This window comes from Macaca mulatta, chromosome 2 (assembly GCF_049350105.2).
Source record: "Macaca mulatta isolate MMU2019108-1 chromosome 2, T2T-MMU8v2.0, whole genome shotgun sequence".
NCBI classification, from domain to species: domain Eukaryota; kingdom Metazoa; phylum Chordata; class Mammalia; order Primates; family Cercopithecidae; genus Macaca; species Macaca mulatta.
In genome coordinates, this window is record NC_133407.1 from 86930410 (window position 1) to 86951995 (window position 21586).

General features: G+C 36.9%; 1 protein-coding gene across 6 annotated transcripts in view; it reads left to right on the top strand.

Moving 5' to 3' along the window:
* NAALADL2 (N-acetylated alpha-linked acidic dipeptidase like 2) overlaps nt 1–21586 on the top strand; it is a 1473645-nt gene that overhangs the window by 627170 nt on the left and 824889 nt on the right. The window lies entirely within an intron of this gene.

Consider the following 21586-nt stretch of genomic DNA (forward strand, 5'->3'; position numbering starts at 1 on the left):
TCAAACAGTTTTGGGCCAACTGAAAGAGAAATGTGAAATAATTTTGCTGATGAGATCCTCTTGCCTATGTCTTTTAGTGAAATGATTTTGCACTTCCATTGGCATCCTTTATCTGAACTGTCTAATCTAGCCTTAGCAGGACCTTGTCTACGTGTATAGTATAGTGTCACAAAGCAAGAGTATAGTCTGTTCAGGATAGTTCATAGTTCTTAGACAATTCATAGCTATAAGATTCTACTAGACTCTGCATTTTTTACTTGTTCTCACATATAATCGACATGATCAACACTTTAAAAATTATGGACAATTAGATTACACAGTGTTTGGTATAAAGTAATAAAGAGATTACCATATTTAAAAAATAAATATAGGTACTCCTATCAGAATTACCAGATTTTGATTTCTACCAAAATGTCTTGGCTCTTGGGATTTGCACTGTTTTATGATTTGCTGCATAATTCACCTCTCATTCTTCCAGAAACTGACTTTTTTCCTCCTTGATCCATAATTTGGGGCAGCCATATTTGTACATAGCCTTATTCTCTTGGCCATGGTTGAGGGGCCCACAGAAGGGCTTCTAACGTGATCTTACAGATTCAGCCACAGAGAGGGAGGGAGAGAGGGAGGGAGGGAGAGAGGGAGGAAGGGAGGGAGGGGGAGGAGAGAGAGAGAGAGAGAGAGAGAGAGAGAGACAGAGAGAGAGAGAGAGAGAGAGACACTAAATCTGATTATTCCAAGTTTTGAAGCTTGGAATTCTAATCTGATGTATAATCATTGACCCAGCTTGTTGGTCACTGGACCACTTTCCATGTAAAAATTCAGTCTCAGCAAATTTCTTTTCTATTGTCTACAGACAAATGTGATATAAGCAAAAGAGAATAGTAAAGCCAATATTCAGGTAAGCAGAGAAGAGAGTTAGAGAAACGATGGTGTTTAAGTTTGTAGCTCCAGTTGAGTCTGAAGTCTTATTCCATTCTGGCCTATAGCTCAGCTTGATTGTTCATTGAAACACCTCAGTATCCTTCTAAAAATTTTCCCTTTTGCTTCATGAGGTCTGAGTTGGCTTGATGGTAGTTGTGGACAAGAAAGTCCCAACTAATACATGAGGACAGCAGAGGCCCCAAGGTGTGATATGTGCCAAGAGACCCTAATCTCAAGCCATTTCAAGTGTATTACTAAGTTATGTTCCCTCCAGTTTTCTCCCAGCAGACTATCTGGATATCCTAAGACTCTTTTATGAATCAGGGTGAGATTATTAAGGATTGTTATTTTATTAAAATTAGTATTGTAATTGGAAAACATGTTAAAGCATGGAAAAACTCTAAAAAGCTATCACCATTATAGTAAATAAGAAGGTTTTCAGTTTCATTGTAAAAACCTAATCTTTAGAAAAAGCACAGAAAAAAGAATGTATGGCAATATTAGCAAAATTAATGAATGTGTTAAGTTTGGGCATGCTGAGTTTATCCAAGCAAAATTCCCTATACAGGAGACAATTGAGAGAATGTGGACAGTATTGTAAGCTAAGATTCTTTGAGGCATTGTGAGTTATTTTATTTATTTACGTATTTATTTATTTGAGATGGAGATTCGCTCTTGTTGCCCAAGTTGGAGTGCAATGGCCCAATCTTGGCTCACTGCAACCTCCACCTCCTGGGTTCAAGGGATTCTCCTGCCTCAGCCTCCCGAGAAGCTGAGATTACAGGCACATGCCACCACGCCTGGCTAATTTTTTTTTTATTTTTATTTTTAATGGAGACGGGGTTTCACCATGTTAGCCAGGCTGGTCTCGAACTCCTAACCTCAGGTGATCTGCCTACGTCGGCCTCCCAAAGTGCTGGGATTACAGGCGTGAGCCACCGCGCCTGGCCCATGAGTTAATTGAGAAATGAAAATGTTTACTCCTGAATTGTCATTTTATATAGTTACTATCTTTGGTAAAATAACTTTTTTATTTTTCATATTAATGTGTTATGGACATTATCTTTTTATCCTTCTAGAATAATGTTGAAAAATTACAGCCCTCAGGCCAAATCTGGTCCACCACCTGTTTTTCTAAGTAAAGTTTGTTGGAACACAGCCATGCCTATGCGTTTAGTATTGTCCATGGCTGCTTTCACACTACAACGGAAACTGAGTGGTTGTGACGGGGAACAGTTGCCTTGCAAAGCCTCAAAGCATAAGTACCCAGCCCTTTACAGAAAAGTTTCTATTCTAAAAATGTTCTTCCTGTTAAATATAAGAAAATAGGTTTTCATTTAAACATATTTGTATAATCTCCAACATTTCAGAAACAAAACCACTTTGTAAATGTAGAAACAGATGTATACATTTTATATTACTTTTGTCCAATATAGCCTAGTTGTGTATATATGTGTGTGTGTGTGTGTGTGTGTGTGTATATATATATATTTTTTTTTTGAGACAGGGTCTTACTCTGTTGTCCAGGCTGGAGTGCAATGGTGTGATCTCGGATCATTGCAACCTCTACCTCCTGGGTTCAAGTGATTCTTGTGCCTCAGACTCTCAAGTAGCTGGGATTACAGGGATGCGCCACCATGCCCAGCTAATTTTTGTATTTTTAATAGAGACAAGGTTTTGCCATATTGTCCAGGCTGATCTCGGACTCCTGGCCTCACGTGATTGTCCTCCTCAGCCTCCCAAAGGGCTGGGATTATAGGCATGAACCACTGCACCAGCCCACAAATTTGTTTGATAAATGAATTAATAAATTGTCTAATTCTGATGATAGCTCTCTTGATTAAATGTTCCATTTGAGAAAATTCTTCAAGAATTTGAACCACACCCCTGAATGTTTTCTGACTTTCTAGTCCATCCAGAAGTGGCCCTTCTTTATATACAACTCTCCTGGTCTCATAAGACCCTAGCTCTTTGGGACCAGGGGAGGTTTTCTTCAATTCCTTCCTCTCACATGTGCTGATTTTCACTCCTTAAGTTTTTATTGGTTCTCAGAACCAATCTTATAGTAATAATTTGTCACAACCTGAGGTATAGCAGCATTTAAACCTTGATCTTATGATATTTAAGGTGCGTGTATTACATCAGCCATAGGGTCACACTCTAAAAAAACTGGATCAGAAACTGACATCCAGGTTAAAATCCGACCTCTGTCATTTGCCAGGGGTGCTATTAAGCAAGTCATTTAACTTTTACAGTAGCCACCAGGGCTGTACATGATTACAAACATACACACAAACGTGTAATGGCAGGTGTCCATATTATCTTCCCAACCTTATCTTCTGTGATTCTTCTTCCTACTGCTCCTCACACAGGACAGGTATGCTGTCACCTCTAGGTCTTTGCCCATGATGTCACTTCCGCCAGTTATGCATTCGGTTAGGTATCTGTATGGTTTACTCTCTCATATCCTTGCTTCCTTCCCTGGCAACTATATTGAAAGCTACAACACCCACCTCCACCCCCATCCCTAAACACAATCCTTACTGCCTAATCTTACTCATTTTTAACATAATTTGATGTTAAATAAAATACATTTTACTGCTTCATATTGTCTGACTGCTAGAAATTAGCCTCTTTTAGCTCAAAAACTTTTTGACTATTTTGTTCCATAATGTATCCCCAGTACCCAGAACAAAAGTTTGTCATAAAATATAGGTTGAACAAATTAATAATTGATGCAAACCATTTGGACATGAGTGAATGACACATACTGTTTTAAAAGGATTTGGATGCTATAATTAAATGTGGGTAAGTTATAATATACCAGAATATAATATTAACCTGAAACTCCTTCTATTCCATTTATTGCAAGTGTTACAAAGTTACTTGTATTTTACAGGACTACAAAATTATTTCTGCATCCCAAACACTATCTAATTAGATTTTAAATCCATAACACTTACAATAATAGAAGTGTAAAATTCATATTGCACATTCTGTTTCTCTCTTTTCCTTCTCCCTTCCTCCCTTCATCCATCCTCCATTCCTTTTTTATTCCCTCTTTCTCTCTTTTCTTTCATAAGGCTACTGGATCTCTTGCTTTTCACATATAGCTTAGGAATGCTACTTTCAAACTTTAAAGACTAATTTTTAGGTCTTTATTCGTTTAACGTGAGTTAAGTGTGTATTAGATTTTTTCAGTTAAAAACATGTCAATTCAGCTAACACTTGTGGGATTACAAACAAATCAATTGTGAATCCTTTCATGGAAGCATAGACATATAAAGGTCATAACATGGCAAAAAGAAAACTGAATTTAAAAATTATAATATTATAATTTGAGACTAGGCTTAAAAACACACCATTTGGTGAACTTAACACTTCAGTATCACGTTTAGCTCTACTGTTTACTATGTGAAAGGAAACCATGACAACAACATTTGGAGACATTTTTCCATATTTTTCAATTAATCAATGTATATGTGTGCATGCACTTTTGAAAAGCTCTTGAAAGAACAGGAGAAGCCCGTTCAAGATAAAAGTACTTGAACATTAGGGAAAAGCCTGTTCTGCCATTAGAGAAGTGCATTAAGCAGTCGCTGTTTGATCACTCTCATGTCACACTTTAGGACTGACTTTTTTCATCTTCTTGCCTGAGACCTGATAAAGCATAAAGATACTTAATTTTAGGAAGCACTTGTGCTGGTATCCGTTCGTCACAGTTCAAGCACTAAGGAATGCCTTTGCCTTTTCCTGTCTTACTGAAATCATATTAAATATGATGTGTTTCAGAAAACAGAAGAAGGGAATTGAAAATATGTCATTTAGTTTCACAGCAGCAGTTAAAAGTCAACTTAGATCTAAATTTTCTAACTTTTGGTAACATACTAAAATAGTTTTACTGTTAAATAGTATAGCAATTTAATAGTGAATAGTATAGTATTTGATATACTAGTAAATAGTATAGTAAATTAAATAGAATAACTTATTTTGAAGAAAAGCTTGTTCATGTTATTGCAATAAAATTATTTTGTAAAATATTTTGGTGTCAAAATTTATAAAAATAAGTAATTTATGAGGGTCAAAGTGTTTTAAAACGTCATATCAAAACATCATTGTAACATTAAACATATGAAAAATCATGTATTTAACTTAGTTGTTAGTTTGTTGACATAAATACTTGATAATCAGTCCTCTAATTATTTTTCTATTGTTTTTGGGGGAGGGACTTTTTATTTGCCTTATAAATCCCTCATTTCCAACAACTCATCTACATTTTACTGAGGGGAAACATTGATATTCTGAGTAGTATAATATTCACCTGAAACTCCTTTAGTATTTCTCAATTGAGTTGAAGCAAATTATTATATCATGTATTATATATTTTAATAAATAAAAAGACCAAATTATACTATTTTCCACTCATTATTTCATTTACTAAATATATAGAGTTCTTACTATATGTAAGTTTTAGTACTATCTCACAAATTATATATCTAACAATAGCAATTTTTGTAATAAAATGTAGTATATCCATATAATAGAATACTATGTGACTCATTACAAATAGTGCAGCGGTAGCATATCTATTGACAAGAAAAGATGCTTAGGATACATTGTTCACTGAAAAAATACTGATTATAAAACAATACACACCAGAAGATTCCAATTTTTTGTATGAGTATATATGGTAAGATTAACCCCTGCTAAAGGGGTTATCATTGAGGTATTGATAAAAGTGCTTATCTCTGAGGTTTCTTTGGTCTTTCTGAAATGTGCTTTATTAAAAAATATATATATATATTTAATTTGTATATATACATATATACAAATTAAAGAAATCTTATTAGAAAAGTAGAATTTTTAGTATTATTAAACCATGCATTTTTAATAATTAAATGCTACATTAGATCTCCCAGAAAAGGAAAACAACTACTTTTGTATGAATGGTCATAGGAATCATAATGGAATTATGTTTCTTCCTTAGAATATTTTCTTATCTTTTTATCTTTTATTGATACGTAATAAATGCACCTACTTTCATGTTGTGGTGAAAGTAGGTGATGTTTTGATAAATTCATATAATGTGTAGTAATCAATTCAGGGTGATCAGGATATGTATGACTATAAACATTTTCTTTATGTTGGGAACATTCAAATTATTCTCTACTAGCTATTTTGAAATATACAATAGATTATTGTTTACTATAGTCACACTAATGCTTTATCAAACACTACATCTCATTTCTTCTGTCTACCTGCATTTTTGTACCAATTAATCAGCTACTTGCTTAGAATATTTTAGTTGACAATACAACACAACTACTTACCCATAGAATGGGTTTGGTAGAAATAATAACTTAATTGGATGACTTAAAATAATTTGCTCAGGTTGCTTTCCTTTTTTTTTTCTCACATTGCTTTTCATAGATACATAACTTACACCATGTATCTTATATACAGATTTCTGCCCTAGTGGGATTAAACTAAATAAAATATCCAGACACTGTTTTCTAAGTTCCTGTTATGTTGTAAGCATCAAACTAAATACTTTATATATTCTGTTGCTAATCTTCACAACCATCCTTCAAGGTGGATGGAGGTTATTTGCTCAAGGTTGCTCACTAAGTGGCAGACCAGGGATTTGAATCTGTCCAGCCAATTCTGGCACTGCTTAGATGTCAGTATAAACAGGGAGAAGGTCATGCAATTCTGTACATACAAGGAATCCTTTCTCCTCGACTCTTATTATATTGTCAACGTGTCCTAGTTGATCCTCCAAAGTTCTCAGGAGTCAGCAGGCCTATTTGTATGTGATTGGTAATCTGATTTCCCAAATAAATGAAATGATTTCAAAGCCCTGCATGAAGACTCAGACTAAAAATAGAAATATGCCAGTCTCTTCCCAGAATAATTTTCTCTTTTCATGATTTTTGTTTCCCCACCTTGGGTAATGTCCAATTATCATTCAATAATATTTCTGAATATTATTTTGGGGGGGCACTGAAGCAGTTTTCTATAGTATTCCCTTCTTCAGAATAAATAAAAAATCAGATTAGGGCATTTGCCAGTCCCTTCTGTCTTCTGTGGGCAACTTTTGTGACGCATGTGCATTTTTTAAGTATCATGGCTTTTGCTACTAAGCGGAGCCCCTGAGGTAGTGGGGAGCATACGAAAAGTGGCCCTGCAACACTATCCTTCACTGGTTTAGGGTCACATAAAACCTGTCAAAAATGATATCAGCATCCTGCACAGTCATGCCACATTTTGGATAAGAGGTCTCCATGTTTATATTCAAAATATCAATCATTCTAAAGAGTGACTAAAGCTTGTCTTTTAGTAGCAGTATTTTCATTTGCAGTAAAGATGTACGGGGATGGCTCTTCCATGTTCACGGCTCTTATACCAATGTCAAAATTAGTATGTAAAACATTCATCAAATATGTACACAAGGTGAATTGTTCATGTGTTTCATAAAGTCCTGTATATTTGAGATTTTAGTCGGCTCTTGCAGACATCTCTGGAAGCAGGCAAATTAACAGGTGCCAGGCCATTTTTTCATTCAGCAAAATAGAGAAAGCAACAAGAGATGGCCTAAAAATTATATTGTTACATATGTCCATACATTTGAGTTATTAATTTTTTTTATTTATATTGGAAATGTTTATAAATGTCAGAATAATGTTCATTTGGTTTTCAGACATAGTAAATATAACAGGCTGTTTGTAAACAGATGTGAAATACTTATTGGTTGATGACCAACTGAAAATGAGGAGTTAAGCAAGCTTCATTCTAGTTTCCCCCAGCTCACCATGTACACAACTACCACAATGATTACAAAAATAATTTATCAGCTGGGGTATATTTACAGTACCACAGTTAAAATGGCATTCAACTTATTAAAAGTGACAAGTATCACATTGCTGTGTGGTCTTCCATGTAAAAAAAAAACGGATTCTTCACACTGAAGAGCCACAACACTGGCAAAAGAGCATGCTGAGTTTAAATAGTGCCTGCATTCCAAATAACATAACCAGTGTTTTATATCTATTGGTAAAGGTAGCTTTACTGTGACATAAAAACAAACAAACAAACAAACAAACAAACAAAAAACAGCATAAAGGCTTCACGGAAGCTTACTCTCTTTTGGTAAGTGTTCATGCTGAAGCATTTAACTTTTTTTGCCATTTTGTCTTCTTGAAATAGACCACCTCCTACTTTCCTCATTTTGTGAAATATCATACTTTAATTATCTTTAATTATTATACCACCATGCCCTTAATCATTACTGATGATTACTGTAGGCATAATATTATACTACTCCTGCTGAGCTGACTGGCATTTATTTTGTGATTCATACTTCTAAAACAATTTTTACATAAGTTATGTGGACTATGCTGCTGTTTCTGGGTCACATTTCTTCTGGAAGGTGTTCGTGTAAAACAGCCCCAAAGTTCATACTTGTTTCATCTACCGTGCTCAGCACAGTATCTGCCTATACCTGGTAAGCCCTTCAATGCCTTGAATAAATTATTATGAAAATTATAATCAACTAAGAAATTAATCTTTAAGAAAATAACTCTACATACTAATTTTGTTTTAATTATTCATTTTTATTGTCAACAGCTGTATATTCATCTGTCTATTCATAGCAGAACTATAACATATATAAAGTAATTTTGTTTTCATTGCTCATAAGCTTCAGATAGACATGGCTTTGGCAGATTCTAATCAGTAATATGATACAGAACATTGAACATGTACTTATCCTTGTTCCCAGGAAACTAATTGAATCATTAAGTTATGGACATTAGAAAACTGACCAAATGGTACAAGCCTAAGTTATGAGTTTACCAGTGATCTAACTTCACTTCATTGACCATTTTCAGCTTCTTTCCTCCTTCCTTTTCCCCTGTGAAATGCCGTTAAGCAGTTGCTGAGCATAACTACAACCTACTTAAGAATGGCATTAGTCTGCTCTCCCTAATACTAAGCTTACAGTATATTATGCAGTATCAACTATCACTCAATATATTTGTAAATGTGTTTTTCTTATACAAATTATTTAGTTGCATCCAAAATTTACATACCTAATAAAATTCTTCAGCGTCAGCCTGAGATATCCGTAGGTAGAAGCTTCAAGCATATGCTATTAGGAAGAAGGAGTTTGTTCTTCATTCCAGAAATAATGTGTGATCTTTATGACAACAGAGACTAGATCTCTCCCATTTTTGACCATAACCCATCACAGTATGTTACACATAATAAGCACACAACTAACAAAGATGAGAAAATGAATGAATGAATGTTGGAAATCCACAGATTCTGTTGGGGGCATGCACAGCATTTAGTATTCAGGGACCTCTTTCTGCCATTGAGCCAGACATTAATCCTACCAGATTCCCAAAGTTATGAAAATAATACTCGAAAGATTGGTAGGTCTTGGTTCTTGATGATTTCAAGGGAAACCAGAAGTTGCTTCTCAATTGTTCACCAGTTAGCAAAGGGCACAGAAGTTACTATTAATGATGTGATTTGTCAGGAATTTTCTTAAGATGAAAAGAACACTTACAGTTCACATCTGTGTTTCAAACTGATGTTTCTTCAAAGCTTTAATCATGAATCTCCACCTCACTGCAGTGAATTGCATTTGAAAATATATCATTGTCTAGATTCTCTTATTCTCTCTTAATTCTAAATGTGTTCCTTTTCCTTATGAACCTGATCCTGTTCGTGGCACCACCATTCTCCCCTTTATCAGGCTGGAAACTTCAGTTATATTTCTGGCATCACTGGCACCATCATTGTTTGGGAACTTAATAATTTATGACTGATCTATTGTAGTATCATCCTAACTGGCCTTACTTGTTTTCAGCTTTTTTTCAATAACAATATAGACTATGTCTAACTACTGGGCTATGATCTCAAAATATCACTTTGATTCTGCCACATGCCAGTTCAGAAGTCAGCAGAGGTTCTTCAATACCTTTGGGGTAAATAGCCAAACTACTTGCGACTATAATTTATTATACTGGCCCTGGTTTATCTTCCCTGTCTGTCTCTCACATACTCTTTCCAGAATTCCTCTGCCTCTGGACTCCCTGCCAGGGCTACCTGTCTCCAGCAAAGATATTAGCACCTCTGGGAAGCTTGGTTTGCCATAGCATATTCAATATTATAATGCATGTTGTCTTCTGAGGAGGAGAGACTGTCATTTTCAGAATGCTGACTACAGAACACAAAACATGACAAAATCTTCTTGGCTAGAGGAATAAACAGGATAGCAGAAGACAAACTTTTCTGCATTTTTGTGATTATTGGTGGGAGGATGGTGTATCAGAATTCCCTGAAATTGAAAGAAAGTTACCATCAAAAGGGGATAAAGTTGTGAAGGTCTCCTGTCCTTAGTCGAAGGTCTAATTGCTCTTCACTGAATATGCCCAATTTGTCCATTTATGTCTTTGTCCATTTGTTCCTTCATAAACAGGACTTTAAATTCAGTAAGAGCTGGGACCATGCCTTTTCTGTTAGGCACTGTGTTTCTAGTACCTGTATAATACTATACAAAGTATACATGGTCAATAAATATTTGAGTAAAAAAATATTTTATAAACCAATGCAGTGCCTAGTTATATGCTCCCTCTGGGATACGAAGGCAAACAAGATACAACTCAGGTCTTCAGATAGTTTACAAGGTATTAAGGGCAACACACCCATGGTATGAAAAATCACAAATCAATTTGAGTGCACTAATAGAGGTGTGTACAAAATGCAATGGCCTCACCCTCTTGCTCCTCAAATGTTTCATATTGAGCTTGTGCACAAGTCAAACTGCCAAGTCTTTTCCACACAATCTTACCCTCATTTGCAATCTTCACAGCCCAGCCCTTCTTATCTGCAAACCTGTCTTTTATACATTTTTGCTTGTTGTATTGCTCTTTAATAGGGGTGAGATGAGGGGAGTGTTTTTATATTTTTGCATGTACAGATACTTAAGCATTGTTTTCTAATTGATAGATTAAATACAGTAAAGTCCATAAGTGCAAAGTTGTTAAGTACTGCATTTGGAGAACTTAGATATTATAGGGTGATGTAGTGTAGATATTTGTCCCCTTCAAATCTCATGTTGCAATGTGATCTTCAGTGTTGGAAGTAGGACCTGGTGGGAGGTGTTTAGGTCATGGGATTGGGAGTTACTCATGAATGGCTTATTGTCTTCCTCATGGTAATGAGTGAATTTTTACTCTATTAGTACGGATGAGATCTGATTGTTAAATAGAGCTTGGTACCTCCTCCTTCTCTCTTGCTCCTTCTCCTGCCACGTGATACACCTACTCTCCTTCACCTTGCACTGTAACTGAAAGCTTCCTGAAGCCCTCACCAGAAGCAGATACTGGTGCCATGCTTCTTGTATAGCCTGAAGAATGGTGACCCAAATAAACCTCTTTTCTTTATAAATTATCCAGCCCCAGGTATTTACAGTAGTGCATAATGGACTAATACAAAATGGACTAATACACAGGGTACAAATAAATAGTTTGTAACTATTATGGGATATTACTGGATTGGGGGCTATATGTTTTCATAGAGAAATTTCAAGGACTCCAATTGTCTGCTTTATTTCTGTGAATAAAACATTGGACAATTACCTGACAAATGGATTTTGATTTTGGCTCATATTAAAAACCTACAATGTAGCATATGTCATGCCATTTATGTCTTCTCAAGTGGGCCTTTCTTCCAAGTCCATAATATTTAGACAGTTAGAGAGAATGGTGCAATTAAAGATTATGAACCTTGCTGCTCCCTATAGCCATGGCTGGTTAAACCCAGTTAAAGCTCAGTTAATAAGGCCAGGGTCAATCATTTAATCCCGTTTGTGGTCCAGTTACCTTTCTTTCTAATCCTGGCCAAATCCTTGCCTGCCAACTCTGAAAGGCATGGTTTGGCTGAGAGAAATTGACTGGGAATATATTGATGGATCAACAGAAATAATTCTTACTCGAGAAAGACTGCTCAAAGCACATATTCCACCTGCACCATCTTAAATGATTAATTCATCCATCCACTTGAAGTGTGTGAAGCGTCTACCTAAAGTCTAACACTGTACCAGACACTGGGGATACCAAAGATGAGTGTGATACTCTCCCTGCTCTGGAGGAGCCCTGCAGTTTGTTTGTTTTAATAACCTCCAGTTTCCCAGAGTTGGTTGCTTTGACTATTAGGAATATTATGGAATTTTCTTTCTCTGGTTGGTTAATTAGAAGATAGTTGTACTGAAATAATTATTTGCATCTGAAAGTCTTCCAATAGGATCTTTTGCATGTCAAAATATTTGCAAGGTCTAAATAAATAAATAACAAAATACCACTCTGGGCACTAGGGAGATGTAGAATACAAATATAGTCTCTCAACTCTAAGAAGTATCCAAATCAGCACTTAAGTCATAAAGGTGTATCCATTGGGGATAAATAGTATGTAAGAGATTTTTAAAATGTTAAACACATTGGACTTCTCTGATTTTAGTGTAATTTATTCATATTTAAATTTATGTCTCATTGTTTCTTATCACATAAATAGCATTTATTCAATGAGACAGATAATAGTCTAGTAGGAAAAGGGAAAACGAAAATGTGTGTGTCATAAAGTTGATATTATTTTTTCAATTGAGAAACGAATCTGAGTTGGATGTTCCTGTTGTCCGGAAGAAAATAAGAAACACCATTGGCTATAGAATTTTTATTGTCAAAAAGGGGAAAGCTTATCAACTGCTCATGTTTTTGAGGGGCTATGAAAAAAATTCTGGAAATACTTTAAACCTTACCATACAAAGATACTGAATGACATACTATTCATTGTCTGCTAAAATAATTTTATAACAAATATATTTCTTGATATCAGTAATAAAAATGAAACACTTCATACTAGAATGCAAAATAATGAATGTGATTCAACAAGAGAAAAATCTCCTATAGACAGAGTACAGAGTATGGCACTTTCAGGCATTACAACTTTACTGAGGAACATAACTCAGATTTCTGAGATATATGTTTGGGCTCCATATCCCTTTCTGTTTCTTTTAAATATAACTTAGCTAATTCACTGACAGGACTTGGTAATAAAATGTTAGATATATAATGGCTACTTTGTAAAGGTAACAGAGATTTGAGATTGTACAATTCTGTGGGACGACTATAGGATAGCACTGGAAAAATTCTTTAAAATCAGAAATCACTTGCTTCCACCATTTTTTTAAATTATTATTATACCTTAAGTTCTAGGGTACATGTGCATAACGTGCAGGTTTGTTACATATGTATACTTGTGCCATGTTGGTGTGCTGCACCCATCAACTCGTCAGCACCCAACAACTCGTCATTTACATCAGGTATAACTCCCAATGCAATCCCTCCCCCCTCCCCCCTCCCCATGATAGGCCCAGGTGTGTGATGTCCCCCTTCCCGAGTCCAAGTGATCTCATTGTTCAGTTCCCACCTATGAGTGAGAACATGCAATGTTTTGTTTTCTGTTCTTGTGATAGTTTGCTAATAATGATGGTTTCCAGCTGCATCCATGTCCCTACAAAGGACACAAACTCATCCTTTTTTATGGCTGCATAGTATTCCGTGGTGTATATGTGCCACATTTTCTTAATCCAGTCTGTCACTGATGGACATTTGGGTTGATTCCAAGTCTTTGCTATTGTGAATAGTGCCGCAATGAACATATGTGTGCATGTGTCTTTATAGCAGCATGATTTATAATCCTTTGGGTATATACCCAGTAATGGGATGGCTGGGTCATATGGTACATCTAGTTCTAGATCCTTGAGGAATCCCCATACTGTTTTTTATAATGGTTGAACTAGTTTACAATCCCACCAACAGTGTAAAAGTGTTCCTATTTCTCCACATCCTCTCCAGCACCTGTTGTTTCCTGACTTTTTAATGATCGCCATTCTAACTGGTGTGAGATGGTATCTCATTGTGGTTTTGATTTGCATTTCTCTGATGGCCAGTGATGATGAGCATTTTTTCATGTGTCTGTTGGCTGTATGAATGTCTTCTTTTGAGAAGTGTCTGTTCATATCCTTTGCCCACTTTTTGATGGGGTTTTTTGTTTTTTTTCTTGTAAATTTGTTTGAGTTCTTTGTAGGTTCTGGATATTAGCCCTTTGTCAGATGAGTAGATGGCAAAAATTTTCTCCCATTCTGTAGGTTGCCTGTTCACTCTGATGGTAGTTTCTTTTGCTGTGCAGAAGCTTTTTAGTTTAATTAGATCCCATTTGTCAATTTTGGCTTTTGCTGCCGTTGCTTTTGGTGTTTTAGACATGAAGTCTTTGCCCATGCCTATGTCCTGAATGGTACTACCTAGGTTTTCCTCTAGGGTTTTTATGGTTTTAGGTCTAACATTTAAGTCTCTAATCCATCTTGAATTAATTTTCATATCAGGAGTAAGGAAAGGATCCAGTTTCAGCTTTCTACTTATGGCTAGCCAATTTTCCCAGCACCATTTATTAAATAGGGAATGCTTTCCCCATTTCTTGTTTCTCTCAGGTTTGTCAAAGATCAGATGGCTGTAGATGTGTGGTATTATTTCTGAGGACTCTGTTCTGTTCCATTGGTCTATATCTCTGTTTTGGTACCAGTACCATGCTGTTTTGGTTACTGTAGCCTGGAAGTATAGTTTGAAGTCAGGTAGCGTGATGCCTCCAGCTTTGTTCTTTTGACTTAGGAATGTCTTGGAGATGCGGGCTCTTTTTTGGTTCCATATGAACTTTAAAGCAGTTTTTTCCAATTATGTGAAGAAACTCACTGGTAGCTTGATGGGGATGGCATTGAATCTATAAATTACCTTGGGCAGTATGGCCATTTTCACAATATTGATTCTTCCTATCCATGAGCATGGTATGTTCTTCCATTTGTTTGTGTCCTCTTTTATTTCACTGAGCAGTGGTTTGTAGTTCTCCTTGAAGAGGTCCTTTTCATCCCTTGTAAGTTGGATTCCTAGGTATTTTATTCTCTTTGAAGCAATTGTGAATGGGAGTTCATTCATGATTTGGCTCTCTGTTTGTCTGTTACTGGTGTATAAGAATGCTTGTGATTTTTGCACATTAATTTTGTATCCTGAGACTTTGCTGAAGTTGCTTATCAGCTTAAGGAGATTTTGGGCTGAGACAATGGGGTTTTCTAAATATACAATCATGTCGTCTGCAAAGGGGGACAATTTGACTTCTTCTTTTCCTAACTGAATACCCTTGATTTCTTTCTCTTGCCTGATTGCCCTAGCCAGAACTTCCAACACTATGTTGAATAGGAGTGGTGAGAGAGGGCATCCCTGTCTTGTGCCAGTTTTCAAAGGGAATTTTTCCAGTTTTTGCCCATTCAGTATGATATTGGCTGTGGGTTTGTCATAAATAGCTCTTATGATTTTGAGGTACGTTCCATCAATACCGAATTTATTGAGCGTTTTTAGCATGAAGGGCTGTTGAATTTTGTCAAAAGCCTTTTCTGCATCTATTGAGATAATCATGTGGTTCTTGTCTTTGGTTCTGTTTATATGCTGGATTATGTTTATTGATTTGTGAATGTTGAACCAGCCTTGCATCCCAGGGATGAAGCCCACTTGATCATGGTGGATAAGCTTTTTGATATGCTGCTGAATCCGGTTTGCCAGTATTTTATTGAGGATTTTTGCATCGATGTTCATCAGGGATATTGGTCTAAAATTCTCTTTTTTTGTTGTGTCTCTGCCAGGCTTTGGTATCACGATGATGTTGGCCTCGTAAAATGAGTTAGGGAGGATTCCCTCTTTTTCTATTGATTGGAATAGTTTCAGAAGGAATGGTACCAGCTCCTCCTTGTACCTCTGGTAGAATTCAGCTGTGAATCCATCTGGTCCTGGACTTTTTTTTGGTTGGTAGGCTATTAATTATTGCCTCAATTTCAGAGCCTGCTATTGGTCTATTCAGGGATTCAACTTCTTCCTTGTTTAGTCTTGGAAGAGTGTAAGTGTCCAGGAAATTATCCATTTCTTCTAGATTTTCTAGGTTATTTGCGTAGAGGTGTTTATAGTATTCTCTGATGGTAGTTTGTATTTCTGTGGGGTCGGTGGTGATATCCCCTTTATCATTTTTTATTGCGTCTATTTGATTCTTCTCTCTTTTCTTCTTTATTAGTCTGGCTAGCGGTCTGTCAATTTTGTTGATCTTTTCAAAAAACCAACTCCTGGATTCATTGATTTTTTGGAGGGTTTTTTGTGTCTCTATCTCCTTCAGTTCTGCTCTGATCTTAGTGATTTCTTGCCTTCTGCTAGCTTTTGAATGTGTTTGCTCTTGCTTCCCTAGTTCTTTTAATTGTGATGTTAGAGTGTCAATTTTAGATCTTTCCAGCTTTCTCTTGTGGGCATTTAGTGCTATAAATTTCCCTCTGCACACTGCTTTAAATGTGTCCCAGAGATTCTGGTATGTTGTATCTTTGTTCTCATTGGTTTCAAAGAACATCTTTATTTCTGCCTTCATTTCGTTATGTACCCAGTAGTCATTCAGGAGCAGGTTGTTCAGTTTCCATGTAGTTGAGCGGTTTTGATTGAGTTTCTTAGTCCTGAGTTCTAGTTTGATGGCACTGTGGTCTGAGAGACAGTTTGTTATAATTTCTGTTCTTGCGCATTTGCTGAGGAGTGCTTTACTTCCAATTATGTGGTCAATTTTGGAATAAGTGCGATGTGGTGCTGAGAAGAATGTATATTCTGTTGATTTGGGGTGGAGAGTTCTATAGATGTCTATTAGTTCTGCTTGCTGCAGAGCTGAGTTCAATTCCTGGATATCCTTGTTAACTTTCTGTCTCGTTGATCTGTCTAATGTTGACAGTGGAGTGTTGAAGTCTCCCATTATTATTGTATGGGAGTCTAAGTCTCTTTGTAAGTCTCTAAGGACTTGCTTTATTAATCTGGGTGCTCCTGTATTGGATGCATATATATTTAGGATAGTTAGCTCTTCCTGTCCCTTTACTATTATGTAATGGCCTTCTTTGTCTCTTTTGATCTTTGATGGTTTAAAGTCTGTTTTATCAGAGACTAGTATTGCAACCCCTGCTTTCTTTTGTTCTCCATTTGCTTGGTAAATCTTCCTCTATCCCTTTATTTTGAGCCTATGTATGTCTCTGTGTGGGAGATGGGTCTCCTGAATACAGCAGACTGATGGGTCTTGACTCTTTATCCAGTTTGCCAGTCTATGTCTTTTAATTGGAGCATTTAGTCCATTTACATTTAAGGTTAATATTTTTATGTGTGAACTTGATCCTGCCATTATGATATTAACTGGTTATTTTGCTCGTTAGTTGATGCAGTTTCTTCCTAGCCTCGATGGTCTTTACATTTTGGCATGTTTTTGCAATGGCTGGTTCCGGTTGTTCCTTTCCATGTTGAGTGCTTCCTTCAGGGTCTCTTGTAAGGCAGGCCTAGTGGTGACAAAATCTCTAAGCATTTGCTTATCTGTAAAGGATTTTATTTCTCCTTCACTTATGAAACTTAGTTTGGCTGGATATGAAATTCTGGGTTTAAAATTCTTTTCTTTAAGAATGTTGAATATTGACCCCACTCTCTTCTGGCTTGGAGAGTTTCTGCCGAGAGATCTGCTGTTAGTCTGATGGGCTTCCCTTTGTGGGTAACCCGACCTTTCTCTCTGGCTGCCCTTAAGATTTTTTCCTTCATTTCAACTTTGGTGAATCTGGCAATTATGTGTCTTGGAGTTGCTCTTCTCGAGGAGTATCTTTGTGGCGTTCTCTGTATTTCCTGGATTTGAATGTTGGCCTGCCCTACTAGGTTGGGGAAGTTCTCCTGGATGATATCCTGAAGAGTGTTTTCCAACTTGGTTCCATTGTCCCCCTCACTTTCAGGCACCCCAATCAGACGTAGATTTGGTCTTTTTACATAATCCCATACTTCTTGCAGGCTTTGTTCATTTCTCTTTCTTCTTTTTTCTTTTGGTTTCTCTTCTTGCTTCATTTCATTCATTTGATCCTCAATCGCTGAAACTCTTTCTTCCAGTTGATCGAGTCAGTTACTGAAGCTTGTGCATTTGTCACGTATTTCTCGTGTCATGGTTTTCATCTCTTTCATTTCGTTTAGGACCTTCTCTGCATTAATTACTCTAGCCATCAATTCTTCCACTTTTTTTTCAAGATTTTTAGTTTCTTTGCGCTGGGTACGTAATTCCTCCTTTAGCTCTGAGAAGTTTGATGGACTGAAGCCTTCTTCTCTCATCTCGTCAAAGTCATTCTCCGTCAAGCTTTGATCCGTTGCTGGTGATGAGCTGCGCTCCTTTCCCGCGGAGATGCGCTCTTATTTTTTGAATTTCCAGCTTTTCTGCCCTGCTTTTTCCCCATCTTTGTGGTTTTATCTGCCTCTGGTCTTTGATGATGGTGACGTACTGATGTGGTTTTGGTGTAGGTGTCCTTCCTGTTTGATAGTTTTCCTTTTAACAGTCAGGACCCTCAGCTGTAGGTCTGTTGGAGATTGCTTGAGGTCCACTCCAGACCCTGTTTTCCTGGGTGTCAGCAGCAGAGGCTGCAGAAGACAGAATATTGCTGAACAGCGAGTGTACCTGTCTGATTCTTGCTTTGGTTGCTTCCTCTCAGGGGTGTACTCCACCCTGTGAGGTGTGGGGTGTCAGACTGCCCCTAGTGGGGGATGTCTCCCAGTTAGGCTACTCAGGGGTCAGGGACCCACTTGAGCAGGCAGTCTGTTCCTTCTCAGATGTCAACCTCCGTGTTGAGAGATCCACTGCTCTCTTCAAAGCTGTCAGACAGAGTTATTTGCTTCTGCAGAGGTTTCTGCTGCTTTTGTTGTTATCTGTGGCCTGTCCCCAGAGGTGGAGTCTACAGAGACAGGCAGGTTTCCTTGAGCTGCTGTGAGCTCCACCCAGTTCGAGCTTCCCAGCGGCTTTGTTTACCTACTTAAGCCTCAGCAATGGCGGGCACCCCTCCCCCAGTCTTGCTACTGCCTTGCCGGTAGATCACAGACTGCTGTGCTAGCAATGAGGGAGGCTCCGTGGGCGTGGGACCCTCTCGGCCAGGTGTGGGATATAATCTCCTGGTGTTCCTGTTTGCTTAAAGCACAGTATTGGGGTGGGAGTTACCCGATTTTCCAGGTGTTGTGTGTCTCAGTTCCCCTGGCTAGGAAAAGGGATTCCCTTTCCCCTTGGGCTTCCCAGGTGAGGCGATGCCTCGCCCTGCTTCAGCTCTCACTGGTCGGGCTGCAGCAGCTGACCAGCACCGATTGTCCGGCACTCCCTAGTGAGATGAACCCAGTACCTCAGTTGAAAATGCAGAAATCACCGGTCTTCTGTGTCGCTCGCGCTGGGAGTTGGAGACTGGAGCTGTTCCTATTCCGCTTCCAGCATTTTTGATCATATTTATTTTAATTGGTACATCCTTCTATCCTTCAATTTTTTTTTCTCCTTAAAAAAAGGATAATAACATCAGTTTTCCTTTTTATATAATTTTATGAAGTTAAAGATAAATAATGGAAATACGTGATTTTTATAAACCACATGACACTTTATTTTGTATATTATATTTATGTAATTATGTAAACTAATATCATTAAAGTGGAGCGATCTATATTAAAATTTGAACTGCCCAAGTACCCTATGATTAATATTCATATTATTATAAATGTCTGTTTCTGCTTTATATGAAGCCAAGGGAAGCTCAGGTACTGAAAAGTAGCAACAACAACAGCAAGAAAAAAATGGAGACAATAACTAAGCAGCAGCTGTGAGTGGACTACTGAAATGCAAAAAGGGCAAAGCGGAGGCTTGTGTATCTTAACCTGAAATAGGAGATACCTGCTAGGTGGATGATATCTTAAAGAGAAAATACAAAACCATTGTCCTTATTTAAAGTGAGTAAATATTATTAGAAATCATAGGGAAGAGACAATGAGAAAAACTAAATGGCGCATGTGTAAAAATGTTCATTATTCTCAGAATATTATTGTATGCATTATAGTGAAACAGAAATTTTTAAAATAAATCAAAGACATTATCTTCAATAGTATAGGAGAACAGGATATTAGAGTGAAAAAGGCAGTAATTATCTTATTTTTTTTCAGTTTTACTTTTTAATAAGCGGAAGAGAAATTGACAAAATTGAGTGCACTGTTAGCAGAGGGTAGCAGCTTTCATTTGTCAGAGTAACATGTACATTTTAGAGAATCTATTGATCTGATCGAGCTGCTGAATTTCTAAGTGATACACAAGAATAAGGGAGATGAGTCTGAGACTGATATCGCCACCCACGCCAGGCATACAAATAGCGTTTCATGTATAAAATGTTTATTAGCTATAAAGGCGAGAGAAAATGAGGATGTCTAAAAGCATCTGTTACCTTTTGAGATGATTTAAGTAAGACAACTAAAATTCTGCATATCAGAAATGGAATTTGAATCTCGAATTCTACTTTTTCACTTTGATTGGTAGTAATGATTGCTTTTGATCTTAGATATTCAAGCTATAATCTGCTGATTATTTTTAAAAATTGTGTTGGAGGAACATTAGTGGAGAATAATAGAATGTGTGAACTAAAATCTAGGTGTGATGAGGGTTTTAATGTTTACAGTTGAGCAGCAGGCATATGAAAAAAAGTTTTCATGTGTATGTATTTTATATTTTATCAGAGATGGGTGAAAGTGCTCAGCACTGCCTTCTAAAAAGCTATTAAATAATGACACAGAATAGTGGGTGGTTGACAGAATCACCTTTAAAATCAATCATGTATAATTCCTTGATCTACCACTTTTTAACCATGTAATCTTCATCAAGTTAGATGAACCATCTGATTCTATTTCCTTATCAAGGAAAGTTATATAATAACATGTACTATATAGTGTGACTGTGTGTAGTAAATAAAATAAGTATTTCAAGTGCAAAATTGTGGCAACTGCTGTTGTTATCAAAGAAAGTACCTTCAAACTGCTAATGATTGATTTCCAGACTTTGTCATGAAACACCTTCAAATTTATAAGTGAAAGTGTCAAGAACATAGAGGACATAAGTTTCCAAAAATATTTTAATAAAACACTAGAAGTATTTTAATGGGGAAAATACAGAATCCGAAAAGACTGGATAACAATACAAATCTGTATTCACCATCCCTCCATCTTGGTTTCATCTCTGTTTAGCCATACTTGTTTTTCAAGTTTTGTTTATTTGTTTGTTTGTTTGAGACAGGGTCTCACTTTGTCGCTCAGGCTGGAGTGCAGTGGCGTGATCTTAGCTCACTGCAACCTCCACCTCTCAGGCTCAAGTGATTCTCCCACCTCAGCTTCCCTAGTAGCTGGGACTGTAGGTGCACACCACCATGCCCAGACAATTTTTGTAATTTTTGTAAAGACAGGGTCTCCCTATGTTGCCTAGGCTAGTATCAAACTCCCGGGCTCAAACCATCCACCTGCCCTGGCCTCCCAAAATGCTGGAATTACAGGCATAAGCCACTGCACCTGGCTGTTAAGTCATTCTAACAAATGAATTATTAAGTTAACAATAGAAGAAAATTCTTCTGTACTAAAGAAGTGCTTGATTGTATAGATTTAATGGGTTTATAAAGCTCCAGGCAATATTAATGAGAAAATACACACCTCTAGGCATATTTTGGTTAACTCTCATG